This window comes from Rattus norvegicus, chromosome 1 (genome assembly GCF_021556685.1).
Source record: "Rattus norvegicus strain SHRSP/BbbUtx chromosome 1, alternate assembly SHRSP_T2T, whole genome shotgun sequence".
NCBI lineage: Eukaryota > Metazoa > Chordata > Mammalia > Rodentia > Muridae > Rattus > Rattus norvegicus.
The window spans coordinates 236,199,224-236,214,713 of record NC_141534.1 but is presented as its reverse complement, the minus strand read 5'-3'; the positions used below and the strand labels follow the sequence as shown (position 1 = coordinate 236,214,713).

Sequence of the window (15,490 nt, the reverse complement as noted above, 5' to 3'; positions counted from 1 at the left end):
GCTGAATGGTAATTTAAGGTTCTTCCGGGTATCGTGCAGCCATGCTTTCCCCACTCAGCCTGGAGAAGCATCTTAGAATGGCATTCACAGAAGGGAGTTCACCATCCTTCCAGTCACAATCCAGGTCCATGACCTCACACAGGTACGCCTGAAAGAAGACAGCCAACCTGCCATCAGACACACTTCGGGGCATTTTGATTTGTTTTGCTTTGTCTTGGGGGAGCAGTGTTTTTTCCTGGTGGTGGTGATGGCGGTGGTTTGATTTTTGCCTATTCAAGATAGGGTTTCTCTGTGTGTCCTGAAATTCACTCAGTAGACCATGCTGGCCTCAAACTCAGAGATCTACCTGCCTCTGCTTCCAGAGTGCTAGGATTAAAGGTGTGTGCCACCAGTATGTGGAAAACAGACTCTTTTTTTCTTTATTAACTTGAGTATTTCTTATATACATTTCAAGTGTTATTCCCTTTCCCGGTTTCCAGGCCAACATCCCCCTCTCTCCTCCCCTTCTTTATGGGTGTTCCCCTCCCCATCCTCCCCCCATTGCCGCCCTCCCCCCAACAATCTAGTTCACTGGGGGTTCAGTCTTAGCAGGACCAAGGGCTTCCCCTTCCACTGGTGCTCTTACTAGGATATTCATTGCTACTTATGCAGTTGGAGCTCAGGGTCAGTCCATGTATAGTCTTTTTTTTTTTTAAAGGTAATCTATATTTATTTTTCTTATTAACACCTTTAATAATATAACAAATATTTTTAATAAATCAATACATTATGAATAAAAGTCAGTTATTTATATTCTCTCAGTTTCTATATAATACAATTTTTCCACTCTTGAAACTATTCATGAAAACACATTACCTTTAGATATTTCTATTCAAGCTCCTCTTGATGGTGGCACATTTTCAGAATTTACTTTTTATGATCTAGAAGGTTTCAAAAGCTTATGAGTCAAATGCTTTGCAAAACGTCTGCTTTAGGTAGTGGCTTAGTCCCTGGAAGCTCTGGTTGCTTGGCATTGTTGTTCATATGGGGTCTCGAGCCCCTTCAAGCTCTTCCAGTCCTTTCTCTGATTCCTTCAACGGGGGTCCCGTTCTCAGTTCAGTGGTTTGCTGCTGGCATTCGCCTCCGTGTTTCCTGTATTCTGGCTGTGTCTCTCAGGAGAGATCTACATCTGGCTCCTGTCGGTCTGCACTTCTTTGCTTCATCCATCTTGTCTAATTGGGTGGCTGTATATGTATGGGCCACATGTGGGGCAGGCTCTGAATGGGTGTTCCTTCTGCCTCTGTTTTAATTTTTGCCTCCCTATTCCCTGCCAAGGGTATTCTTGTTCCCCTTTTAAAGAAGGAGTGAAGCATTCGCATTTTGGTCATCCCTCTTGAGTTTCATGTGTTCTGTGCATCTAGGGCAATTCAAGCATTTGGGCTAATAGCCACTTATCAATGAGTGCATACCATGTGTGTTTCTCTGTGATTGGGTTACCTCACTCAGGATGATATTTTCCAGTTCCCTCCATTTGCCTATAAATTTCATAAAGTCATTGTTTTTGATAGCTGAGTAATATTCCATTGTGTAGATGTACCACATTTTCTGTATCCATTCCTCTGTTGAAGGGCATCTTGGTTCTTTCCAGCTTCTGGCTATTATAAATAAGGCTGCGATGAACATAGTGGAGCACGTGTGTTTGTTATATGTTGGGGCATCTTTTGGGTATATGCTCAAGAGAGGTATAGCTGTGTCCTAATTTTCTGAGGAACCTCCAGACTGATTTCCAGAATGGTTGTACCAGTCTGCAATCCCACCAACAATGGAGGAGTGTTCCTCTTTCTCCACATCCTCGCCAGCATTTGCTGTCACCTGAGTTTTTTATCTTAGCCATTCTCACTGGTGTGAGGTGAAATCTCAGGGTTGTTTTGATTTGCATTTCCCTTATGACTAAAGATGTTGAACATTTCTTTAGGTGTTTCTCAGCCATTCGGCATTCCTCAGCTGTGAATTCTTTGTTTAGCTCTGAACCCCATTTTTAATAGGGTTATTTGTCTCCCTGCAGTCTAACTTCTTGAGTTCTTTGTATATTTTGGATATAAGACCTCTATCTGTTGTAGGATTGGTAAAGATCTTTTCCCAATCTGTTGGTTGCCATTTTGTCCTAACCACAGTGTCCTTCGCCTTACAGAAGCTTTGCAGTTTTATGAGATCCAATTTGTCGATTCTTGATCTTAGAGCATAAGCCATTGGTGTTTTGTTCAGGAAGTTTTCTCCAGTGCCCATGTGTTCGAGATGCTTCCCCACTTTTTCTTCTATTAGTTTGAGTGTATCTGGTTTGATTTGGAGGTCCTTGATCCACTTGGACTTAAGTTTTGTACAGGGTGATAAGCATGGATCGATCTGCATTCTTCTACATGCTGACCTCCAGTTGAACCAGCACCATTTGCTGAAAATGCTATCTTTTTTCCATTTGATGGTTTTGGCTCCTTTGTCAAAAATCAAGTGCCCATAGGTGTGTGGGTTCATTTCTGGGTCTTCAATTCTGTTCCATTGGTCTATCTGTCTGTCTCTGTACCAATACCATGCAGTTTTTATCACTATTGCTCTGTAATACTACTGGAGTTCAGGGATAGTGATTCCCCCTGAAGTCCTTTTATTGTTGAGGATAGTTTTAGCTATTCTGGGTTTTTTGTTATTCCAGATGAATTTGCAAATTATTCTGTCTAACTCTTTGAAAAATTGGATTGGTATTTTGGTGGGGATTGCATTGAATCTGTAGATTGCTTTTGGTAAAATGGCCATTTTTACTATATTAATCCTGCCAATCCATGAGCATGGGAGATCTTTCCATCTTCTGAGGTCTTCTTCAATTTCTTTCTTAAGAGGCTTGAAGTTCTTATTGTACAGATCTTTTACTTGCTTAGTTAAAGTCACACCGAGGTACTTTATATTATTTGGGACTATTATGAAGGGTGTCGTTTCCCTAATTTCTTTCTCGGCTTGTTTCTCTTTTGTGTAGAGGAAGGCTACTGATTTATTTGAGTTAATTTTATACCCAGCCACTTTGCTGAAGTTGTTTATCAGCTTTGGTAGTTCTCTGGTGGAACTTTTGGGATCACTTAAATATACTATCATATCATCTGCAAATAGTGATATTTTGACTTCTTCTTTTCCAATCTGTATCCCCTTGATCTCCTTTTGTTGTCTGATTGCTCTGGCTAGAACTTCACAAACTATATTGAATAAGTAGGGAGAGAGTGGGTAGTCTTGTCTAGTTCCTGATTTTAGTGGGATTGCTTCAAGGGAAAACAGACTTTTAAGTAATCCATTTTTTTCTGATCATTCCAGCCTGAGTATCTGTATAGTTTAATACTTCTCCACAAAGACTATGTGTCCTTTATTTCTTTGAATATAGTAAGCATGCATTATATTTGATATTCTAAATATAACAGTATCTGAAGCCCTTGTGGACTCATTGCTACCATGAATCGTTTCTTGCTCTTGCTCAGAATTTCTCTCCTGACAGCATAAAGTTCAATGCATGGGTCCCACAACCCGGCAAGAGAGAACCAACCCCTGAGAGCTGTTCTATGACCTTCATATGCATGTTGTCTCTCTCTCTCTCTCTCTCTCTCTCTCTCACACACACACACACACACACACACACACACATACACAAATGCACAAATGCACACAAGCACATATGTGCATACACACAGAGACACTCTCAAAGAAGCTATTTTTATGTGACAATGAGTGGCTGGAGAAATGGCTCAATAGTTAAGAGCACTGATTGTTCTTCAGAGGACCCAGGTTTGATTCTGGAAGATTCCAAGAAGAAACTCAAGGCCAGGCTACAAATTTGAGATTCAGGAAGAATGGATAGTGAAAAACACAACTAAAATATGAGTGAAATTAAACAGATAACAGCTGCGTTTAATACAAATGATGAAAGCTTGTGAATATATATAATACATATGATAAATACAAATATGTATGTATGTATCACTATGGAAACAAATTTCTGGGTTTATAAGTAAGAGGTTATTGAGATCAAGCTAATGGAGTTTGAAAGACCCACCTAAAATGTGGACAATATCCCATGGACTGGAGTCATGAGCTGACTAGGAAAAGAAAGTAGCAAAGTGCAAGCAGTAACCTCACTCTGCTCCTGACTGCTGGTAAGTGTAATCTGCTTTCTGACTACCAGCACAGTGTAACCTGCACCCACCCCTCCCTGCTATGCCTTCCTATGCAGCCATGCCTTCCCTGCTGTGATGGACTCTGTACCCTGGAACCCTGAGCCAACATCAACCCTTCCTTCTTTAAGTTGCTTCTTGTTAAGTGTTATCCACAGCAGCAAGAAAACTAAGACTGAGTTAGAAAATCATGGGGGAAATAAAAGGGAGGAGGGAGGAGGAAGAGGAAGAGCAGGCAAACCATCCTCACACACCAATATATTCCCTGCCCAAATCATAAAATCCAAACGTAATAATCTAGGTTTCCCACAATACGACTCAGCTCAGCTCCCACACTCCTCCCTCCTACTCAACCTCTCCAAGCTCATATAGACTGTTCAATAGACCCCAAATGCAGTATCTTCCTTCCTGCTCTCGCGCTCTCTCTCTCTCTCTCTCTCTCTCTCTCTCTCTCTCTCTCTCTCTCTCTCCCTGCCCAAATCCCTCCCATCTTTCTTGAGCCCCTCCTCCTCCTCAACAGCCTTTCCAATCACTCCATGATGATGTTCACCTCTTGTTGATAGACCCAGAAAGACAAAGGCTGGACCAAGATGTCTACTTCTATGAACCGGGAAAGTCAGGGGAGGGACGGGTAAGTCCTGACAAAGTTAGATTTTCAAGTATGTCTTCCTCCTCAACATGACCATTCATTTGTTTCCATAAGTTTTCCCCACAAGCTACACACTGAGATGTCCCTTTCTCTGAAATGCAGACATACTTAACTTCCTTTCCGAATACTCACCCTGCACATTTCTGCTCTGTGGTCCCCTGACTAGGCTAAAATCTGATTTTGCTGGTCCAATGTTAATGGTCTACCCAGAGCCACAAATATGATTCCCTCATGGCTCATAAGGTGCCACCAAATATTATAGGAAAAATCCACATGCTTTTGAAAGCCCTGCCTTTGCAACTAGACACACACTGTACAAGGATACCTCTTACAGCCCCTAGAGTTTTTAGACAATAAAATGATAATGATGCTGATATTACTAACAGAATATAAAACATTTATTGTGCTCTTATTATAACCCAGATTCCATGTCAAGAGGTTTACAAGTGTTACCCATTTAATTTCCACAGCAATCCCCTGCAGTAGTATTATATCCCTTCTTTATAATGAGGTTGGACAATAGAAGCTCAGGAGAAAAACTTTAGTAAGATATCTAGTTAATAAACTTTGGTAGTGAAATAAAAAGGAAATAACCTCTATTTTTCTTTGGGGCTCTCGGAAATTGTCTGTGCAGCCCTTAACTTTTTTAACCTTCTTTTTGGGTCATTAAGTTTTAAAAAAAAAATCATCAGAATGCAGAACTATATTTATTAAAGTTTTCAAATTCTCTCAAATAAGAAACATCATAAACCTCAAAATACAAGAAAACACGTCAATAGATACCTAAGTTGCCTTTAAAATCTTCACTATGTAGCTTAAGGCTCCAATACTATATAGTAAGATCATTTGCTTGATTAAAAAAAAAAGCATATGTATAAGAACATAGATTCCCTTTCCAGCTAATAATCATCAGGATGATATGTAAGAACATTGTAAAAGCAATGACACTTCATCAGGGTGGAAAGCACAGCCAAGGTATCTCTGCTTGACAAGAAAGGCATGACTCTCGACAATTAGGATCCAGTATCAACTGCAAAACTAGATACCTTCTTCCCCAGAACGGACTGAGCTGTCTTCCTATCTTCAGCCCCTGTGTTTTTGGCAAATCATGGCCTCCTATAGTTGAGTAGGGAAAAGCATTCTTTTGGCTCAATATGAAGTTTTGGATACCAGTGGATCTAGGACACACTTAAAGCAACCAACCAAATTGAATCAGCTCTCGTGGCCATCACAGCAGTACAGTGGGTGACGCTGGCCATCCATTTGATTATAGTAGCATTTTCTGTTACTGCTAGTAAGGACTGTTGTTTACATATAATTTAACTTAAAATGAAGTTTTGTCCAGGTTCTTCTAGAGATGATGCCAGCGTGCCCTAGAAATCTGAACAAGTTATTATTAAAGTTAGAAAGAACAATGAAGTGAATTTAGAATTAAAGGTGAATGGCAATAGATGGTCCTAGATTGTGTCACTGTGCCAGGGCAATCACCTTTCAGGATATAAGAGGAATATATTAAATATTCAAGTGGCCACTGTAGGCATGGAGTCATATGTGGGGTAGGGATGAGCTCAGATCTGACCCAGAGTATATATGTATTTATCTTCATACTCAGGAGGCAGATATAGCTTTAGCAATGAGCCAGAGTACATAGTCAGGGACAGGGCTTAAAAATAAGTAAGTTGCATTTAGGTCTCTCCTCCGTGACTGAAATCTAACAGATATTTCCATCATCTTTCCAATGTATAGGGCTATCACTGGGCTCACAAAGCAATCATGGCTGTCACAGAGTGTCACCCACAGGATCCAGTGACTCTGCCAGCAACACTTATTTCTATAGCTTTTATTTCCTTAATACAACAAAACGAATATACGATGTCTTTTTCTTAAGATTTTTTATGTGGATAAGCAGAAATGGTATCATCCTGGATAGTGAAGATTCCTACCATTCTGTTTTCAAAAAAAGAGAAAATTAGTATTTGGAACTATAACTATTCTAGTGATTAAATAGCTGATATGCCATTGCTGGGGTCAGAATCCAAGTCTGCCTATGATGAATGCCACCCTTCTTCCCCAAGGCTTCACCACCTCTAGTACTTCTGCAGAGGAAGAATGAATCACACCATCTAGCAAAGATGCTTGCCACAGGTTTTTAGAGGAAAGTAAGTCATTCTACAAATCTAGAGTCTACCTCCCTCAACTTGATCTTAAAAGGGCTTACACCAACCATACCTTCATTGAATATCAAGAGCTGTTTGTGTTAAGTGCGAAGGGCAACCTGGTGCTGACAAGTTTAAAATGTGATGTAAATGCAAGGACATGAGGAGCAGAGGTCCCAAAGGATGTTCTGGAAAAGCAGCAAAATACCACAGATGGTTTCTGTAGTGTGTCACCCAGGAATGGGGGTGGGCAATCCAACAGAAGTAATAAAACAACCAGGGTCATAAAAACAAAAAAAGAAGAGGAGGAGAAAGAAGTAAAGGGGGAAGGAAGGAAGGAGTGAGGGAAGGAAGGATAAAGAAGGAGGAAAAGAAGGAGGAGGCGAAAGAGAAGTAGAAGAAGAAGGAAGAAGACAAAATGAGAGTAGAGAGGAGGGAAGTGAACAGGGGAAGAGGAAGGGAAAGAAGGAGGGAAGGAAAGAGGAAAGGAAGAAGGAAGAGAAGAAGGAGGAGGAGAAGAGAAAAAGAAAGAGAAATGAGGGAGGGCAGAGAAGGGAAAGAAGGAAGGAGAAAGAAAGAGAGAGAAAGAGAGAAAGAAAGGGAGAAAGAAAGAAAGGGAGAAAGAAAGGGAGAGAGAGGAAGGAAGGAAGGAAGAAGAGGGAGGGAATGATGGAGGGAGGGAGGGAGGGAGGGAGGGGGAGAGAGAGAGAGAGAGAGAGAGAGAGAGAGAGAGAAGTTGGCTTAGTTCCTACAGTTGACATTACCAAAAAGGAACACTACAGACTAGAAAGCAGCTTGGATTGCTGGTTACTTTTCTGTGTCGCCTCTGAAGGCAACATGAGCCCAAAGATGATATTTCACTCTGAGCTTCTCTAAGCTTCTACTGCTCAATTTACACAAGACAAAGCTTTTCTCTGAGTCTGCTAACTGTCCAACTCCCTCACCATCCATAGCAGCTGTGAGCCCATTCCTCATGACTAAACACTTGGAACCCCAGCTTCTCTCACACTGACTTGCACTCAGAGTGGGTGAACAACTTATCTGCAGAAAAATATGTCAGGAAGGAATGTTGGTCGTCAGCATTTTCATTTCTAATTGCTATAACTTTACAAGAGCTCTGTGTGTTCTTGCTTTATTGAAAAGAGAGCACACCAAGCCAAGTGTTCTATCACAGAGCTACAACCCCAGACTAAACATGTATGTCTTAGGGTACCATGTAGAGGTGTATAGGTACAACCATCTGTTCGTGTACAAGGCCCCAGGTTGACTCTGGGTCCATTGCACTCCATCTTGGTTTCTGAGACAGGATCTTTTCACTGAGACTGAAGCTCACAAGTTAGCTAGACTGGCTGGCCAGTGAACCCCTGGGATCTGCATTTCTCTGCCTTCTCATGCTGGGGTTACAGTCACTATCTTGGTTTCTTTCTCAGTGGTTTTGATTTTTTTTTAAAGGGAAGTCAAATGGCAGGCACTTGAGAGAACGAGGCACACCCTAGTCAGGAGGAGAAAATGGTGAATGACCGCATGCTGACTGTACTCAGTGATGGCCACAGTCAGGTCCTCCCACCTAAATGCCCACCTGAGAATCTCTCAAATGAATGCCCATCCACAGACCAACTCAATCTAGAAAATTCCTCACTGAGACTTCCTCCCCAGGTGTAACATATAGCCAGCTAAGGACACAAAAGTCTAGGAGTGAATGTGAAATATCTCTTTTAAGGATCATATGAATATTGGTAAGTTAAGAAATTAATGATGCTTTTGGTTGCGAGCAAAATGTGATGGTAAGACCCTAGTGCTGAAGGAATTACGGTTTGTTCACAGGACATGGAGCAGTCGAATCTGTCCTAACTAGAAAGCTTTCTTCCTGCTGGTTTTTATAATACTGGAAGGCACTGTACAGGCTGCTAGGGGGTGGGTAATCACCACCTGCCTTACTCAGTTGTGAACCCTCTGAGTTACAATAATGAACCAACACAACACCACCTCAACTTTTAAAGCTCAGGGCACACTGAAGAAGAGAAGGTAGAAAGAATGTACGAGCCCAAGGACTAGGGAGTCTGCTGCAAGATGTTGGGAAGCTGCACCCAAGAAATCTCAACAGTACAGTCACCTAAGCAAGACCTGAAGTACGGCTAGCCAATTGACATGCCAACAGAGAAGGGGGAGTTCTCATGAGGTCCCACCCTTAAATGAAGGGCTACAGGCAATTAATTACTGATGAGAGAGGTGGAATCAGTCTTCTCCAGTGATAATACCCCTAATTACTTATCCGACACCAAATGGTAAGCCTAAGAAACATACACATATTAAATGGACTAAGCAGCTGATATTTGTATTTTTACTTGTGTATTGTGTGTGTGTGTGTGTGTGTGTGTGTGTGTGTGTGTGTGATAATAGTTAAAGAAAAAGAGGCCATGAACTCATGAATTTGAAAGAGACCAAGGAAGTCTTGGAAGGTATTAGAGATAAGAGGAGGAAGGGGGAAAGGGGGAAAAAGCATGTTAATACAGTACATATATATGATTTTTGAAAATAAAACAAAACAATTTAAATTACTTGAGAGAAATGAACATAGATTTTATTAAAGAGGCATCCCACCACTGAAAGACAAAACTGAAACATATAACTCTTCAATAGAGGAAAGCAAACTCTATCTGACAAATAAGAAAGAAAGAAAGAAAGAAAGAAAGAAAGAAAGAAAGAAAGAAAGAAAGAAAGAAAGAAAGAGAGAGAGAGAGAGAGAAAGAAAGAAAGAAGGAAAGAAAGAAAGAAGGAAAGAAAGAAAGAAAGAAATGAAAAGAGATTGCATAATCTGAAACACTTATCCTATGCCTGTAAGATAAGTCACATAGTAGGTCAAGACCATGACTTCTTCTCTTTACATCAACTTCAGGTAGCTTTTTCATCCCACCTTCCTGACATAGAAAATTTAACTCACCTAAAAAGGAGTTTATATCTTTTTCATATTGAAAAGGGGAAAGGAAAACATCAATTAGTGAAACGAACACCTTCTCCCCGCCTCCCAGTAGCATTGTCTCTAGTACAAGGTGAATGACTACACCTCTGTATGACCTGAATGTTCTCATCTGTTCCCACTGTAACTCTCGCCTGTCCCAACCTCCTATTTCCTCATGACTGTGCTTCTAAAGTAAACCCTGACATCCCTAGAGTTAACACTTTCGTGTTAGCCTTCTAGAAGACTCAGGATTTTTCCTGGATATCTACAATTCCATATGCTCTTTAAAACCAGCTCCTACAGACAGACAGACAGACAGACAGACAGACAGACAGACACACACACACACACACACACACACACACACACACACACAAAAGCCTGGTATGTTGGTACAGAATTCACCTTTTCAATGTTGAGTCTTTTAATCCCCACCCTGAGTTAGACATTCACTACTTTTTCCTGTTATTTCAGACTACTGAGAGCTCACGGGATTTCATTAGAAGACCCTACACAGTTCCTATTTTTAAAAGCTGAACACATCATTTTATTTGCTAATTAACTGTTGCTTGAATATACAATATGTAATTAATTTTGCACACTGACCTTGCTTCAGTAATCTTACTAAATTCACTTATTCATCTTAATAGTGTAATGGAAAATGCCTTCTCACCAGTCAGTATAATTTTTGCTGGAAATTCTTTGTGGGTGTGTACCAGACTAAAGAGGTTTCTCCTATTTCAAGTGTGCCTCCTACACCTCAGAGACAACCCCATTAGTCTCCATTGTTCTTCCACGGACTGAACTGCACCGGCTGCAACTTTATTCTCCTGTAATGTTCAATCTGGTCAGTTCTGCTAGATTAACCTAATGACAAGGACAATGCTATGTCATTTCTCATGCAGAAGCCAAAAACTGCCAAGCCAGAGCTGCCTGGGAATCCAGCAAGCAATGTCCAGGTCTCCAGAGAACAGACTGTCAAACCAACTGGTCTCTGATAGGTGTCAACCGCAGAGCAGCTGGCTGGGCATGGACTACTGAGCACACCCTGTGACATTGTCCTTCTTCTACAGATATAAATCACCTGGTCCCCTACAAAAGAACGATGTTTGCCTGTATAGTCCAGAGTTGCAATTTTCAGATGCCTGCCCAGATCTGAGTAAGAAATTACCAGCAGAGGTTATAAAAATGTCGCACGCCAAAAAAACAAACCCTTAAAGTGATCTGCCAACCGTCACTGAATGTCACTATAGTCACTGCAAAGCTCATTTAGCAAATTATACTCTACTGATCTTGGACTTATTCTGTGTTGGAGAATCCTGAGTGGAAGTGGGTTGTGACTAGGTAAAGGAGAGTCTTCCTTTTGCAATGCTATGTGGTAACCGTAAGGTCACTCAGACTTGGAAATATAAACTGTCTTTAAAGCAGGCCTAATTATATGATCAAAGTTCACTGTTCATGGGGCTGGAGACAAGAGGTGACTCCGTGGTAAAGAGAGCTTGCCGCTCTTGCAGAGACTTTCCATTGACTTGGGGGAAAAATAATTAATTTTGCAAATTCATAGAAATAAAACTGATAAGAATTTAAATATTTGAGGTACCTCAGATTTTAATGGGTTCTTTAGGGAAAAAAAAGTCTGAATTGCAAGATTGATTTAAACTTTTAACAATTGGCATTTTATTTGTTACTTGATTACCAGATTTCTAAAAAATAAAATGTTTCCTCTCTTCTCTACTCACTAAAAGCTGCTGTGTAAAACTATTATTGTTTCTTTCTTATACACATGGTAAGGTCATCTGAGCCTGATATTTCACTTACATGAGGACTTTTAATTATTGACTGGGATTTTTTTAATTATTGTAGAATTCTTCAGAAGTTTTATTACCAAAAAATGTTGCATTTTTTCTAGTAGTTTCCATTCACCTTCTTTTTTTAAGTTGGGTGTCAAGTTGTTGTGAAATCATCCACTGGATTCTTAAATTTTTAGTCCTAGAATTTCCATTTGTTTCTTCTGCCAATTTTGTGCTAATGTTTTAAATCCTATCTTTGCTACCTTCATGATGGCTAATGACAGATAACTGATAATTTCCAATATCAGAGTGCCTTAAGAGCCTGTTGCTATCATCTTGGGTTATAGACAAGTCTTAGCTCCCTTTATAACTATGACTGACTTGCTTACCTTTTGAGCATTGCTTTATAAACTGGAAAGTGATTTGAACTCCTGGATGGGTTCCCTTACTAAAGAGGATTTGCCTTTCTTCTGGAAGCCAATCACATTGTGACATAAACAATCCCAAATTAGCATAATCCAATCAGGGTTTAGACGAAGTGAAGCTTGAGCACTTGCTCAGCTGGGTCTATGTAAGTTTTGCTTCACCGTTACTCAAACAATGATCCCAACCCAGATATATATGGCTTCACACACAAAAAAAGGTACCATTTGCTGGAGTTCCATAAATCTCTTCTTAAAAATATCTGCTCATCTCATTATCAGAAAACGAAATAAGCAAATTCCTTGAAAGAATAAAAAAAGTCAGTCCCAAAAGCTCAACTCACGTCTCAGAGCGACTGTACCCAAAGAGTAACATTGTGTCTCTAGAGCCTACTTACAGGTTGACAGGGCCATTAAATCAGATGAAAAAATATTTTTTTCAGGTTCCTAGCTGCCTTGAGGGCAGGTTGATCTAAAGCAGGCAGTACCAGAAGGTCTCTCGCCACTGAATATTTTACAATCAAACCTATCATATCTTTTAGTCACAATCTGTATTTGAAAGTGTATATTCACACCTTCACTACAGATTCACATTCTGCCCACTCAAACTTCGCTGTCACCTCAGTAATCTACAATAGTAACAACAACAGCAACAACAACAACAGTGACGGCTAGCGTCATCAACGGCTTCTGTCTGGTTAAGCTAGAATGCTGTTTCTTGCCTCTTCTGTTTCTGGCATCTGCGCACCATTTATCACCGTCTGTATCTGCCTTTTTCTTTGGAAACCACCTCTCTCCCTTGCGTCCATATTACAATTTTGTTCCTCTCATTGGCTCATCTTCCCCTGTCAAGAAAATTAATGTTTTATTTCTCAACAGTTGAAATACAGCCCCGTCTCTTTCACACCCTGTGTTCTCTTTGGTGATCCCCATTCAGCCAAGAGAAATAACTTATCTATATTTGAAAATAATTCATATGTTTTTATGTCCAACTCAGACCCATCCTCTCAGCTCCAGATCCATAAATCAAAGGAGTGCTTGAAACTTCCTCCTGAATATCATAAAAGACAACTGAAGAGAGTTAGAAGCCAAGCTGGTAATTAGCCACAATTAAAGAGAGGGAGCTAGAATGGTTATCAACAAAAAGACCAATGATAATAAATGCTGAGTGTGAAGAAAGAGAAACTCCTATGCCCTGTTTCTAGGAGTATGCATTGGAATAACAGTAATGAGGGGTCCTCAGAAGAATAGAGTAGATGTGTCATACACTCCAGCAATACCACCTGTGGAATGTGTACAAAGTAGCATTAATACATCAAAGAGCTGCTTGAACATATGTATACATACATATATATAATATGTAATTCAATTTAGCCATAGAAAATTAGTGAAAGCCTGTCATTTATGACAGCATGGATAAGCCTGAAGTGTCTGGTAACTGAAAGGGGACAGGCAGAGATAACCAGTGTGAATTCTCATTCAAATACAGAAGCTGAAGCTCCTAATACATTGTGAAAATAGTAGAACCCCGAGTACGTATAGGAAGCATGGAAGATGGCTAAGCAATAGGGTTAACACTACTTCGACAAGATAAATACTTTCTAGCACCCCGCAGCACATCTGGGTGGCTACTCTGTGACAACAGTTTTTACAATGAACTAGAAGAGTGAGTGGGCTCTAAAGGAGTGATAGCCGTTTGATGACCAAACTGCTAATTCTCCTGATAAGATCCATAGACACTATATAGAGTCACTGAATAGCCATAATATACCCATGATGTACACATGAATGTGTACAATCATGTGACAATTCAAACTTTTAAAGCTGAAAAAAATGGGGCCACCAACCAGCAAATCACCCTGAGAGAGAGAAAATGAAGTTACAAAGCAAAATCAGAGGCATGGAACAGAAGGAATGGACTCAAAGTACATCATTTACTTGTGTGAAAATGGGCCCATAAAACACTACAATAAAAAGAGACTTAATGTTACTATTGTATTACTTAATCTGCCCAATATTCAAATTTCTCCAAACATCCATCACAATTTTTTCTAGTATTTTTCTCCTGAATTGTAAGGATCATGAATAGCAAAGTATCTTTGATTATCATTTTCTTTTTTTAAATGTAAAATATTGAGAGCATGTGTGCATGCGCACATACACACACACACACACACACACACACACACACACAGAGTATTTTTAATTGTTTTCATTTGGGATTTTTTTTTTATGGTCTCACATGCTTGACAGTTTTGAGAGCTATAAAGCAAAGGTTTTGTTAAGTGTCTTACATTTTGGATTTTTTTCATATTGTTACCTTCTAATTAGACTTACATTATGTACATTTTATAAAATTACAATAAATTTTGGCATAGTAGTCTCATCAAAAGCCACAGTGGGAAGTTCAATATTAAATCTTATTAATTTTCTCATACGTTATTGTCTTAGTTACTTTTTTGTTGCTGAGATAAAAACACCTTAACGAAGGCAACTTAAAGGAGAAGATGTTGGCTTTCACTCACAGTTTAAGGTTAAGTCTGCTGTGAGACAGGAAATAACAGTTGGTCACATTGTAACCACATCCAAGAAGCAGAGAACAAAGAATACTTGTATTCAGTTCACTTTCTCCTTTTTTTACAGTTCAGGATCATTTCCAAGAGAATGGTGCCACCCACAGTGGGCAGGCCTTTTCACCTCAATTACCTTAATCATGATAATCCCAACAGGTATGTCCAAAGGCCTGTCTCCCAAGTGACTATAGATCTCATCAAGTTGACAACTGAGATTAACTGTCATCACTCCACACTTACCAACTTGACACCCAAACACACCCTTTAAATAATAACCTTCGGGGTTGGGGATTTAGCTCAGTGGTAGAGTGCTTGCCTAGGAAGCACAAGGCCCTGGGTTCGATCCCCAGCTCCGAAAAAAAAGAACCAAAAAAAAAATAATAATAATAACCTTCTATCCTTTGTCCCCAAAGTCTCATATTCATCTTATAATGCAAAATATAACCAAACTTCAAATGTCCTCATAATCTTTAACAATTCCAACAATTTAAAATTTGATACAGGAGCGATGAATCAGTGGGTAAGAATGCATATTGCTCTTGCAGAAGATCTAGGTGTAGTACCACCATCCATATGGTATATATAGACAGCCATCTCTAACCAGTTCTAGAGAACCCAGTGTCTTCTGACCTCCATGGATGCTCACATATACATGCAGGTGTGCACGCACACACACACGCAAAAACAAATCTTAAAAGAAATGAAATAAATTTTGGAAAAAGTAAACAACAAAGAGTAGTATAGAAATAGAGGGAGCTGG

General features: G+C 39.9%; 1 non-coding gene across 1 annotated transcript; it reads left to right on the top strand.

Moving 5' to 3' along the window:
• Positions 1-15,007: 15,007 nt before the first annotated feature.
• Trnap-agg60 (transfer RNA proline (anticodon AGG) 60) lies at positions 15,008-15,088 on the top strand. The gene has a single exon. It is a non-coding gene; the product is annotated as a tRNA-Pro (tRNA).
• Positions 15,089-15,490: the final 402 nt, after the last annotated feature.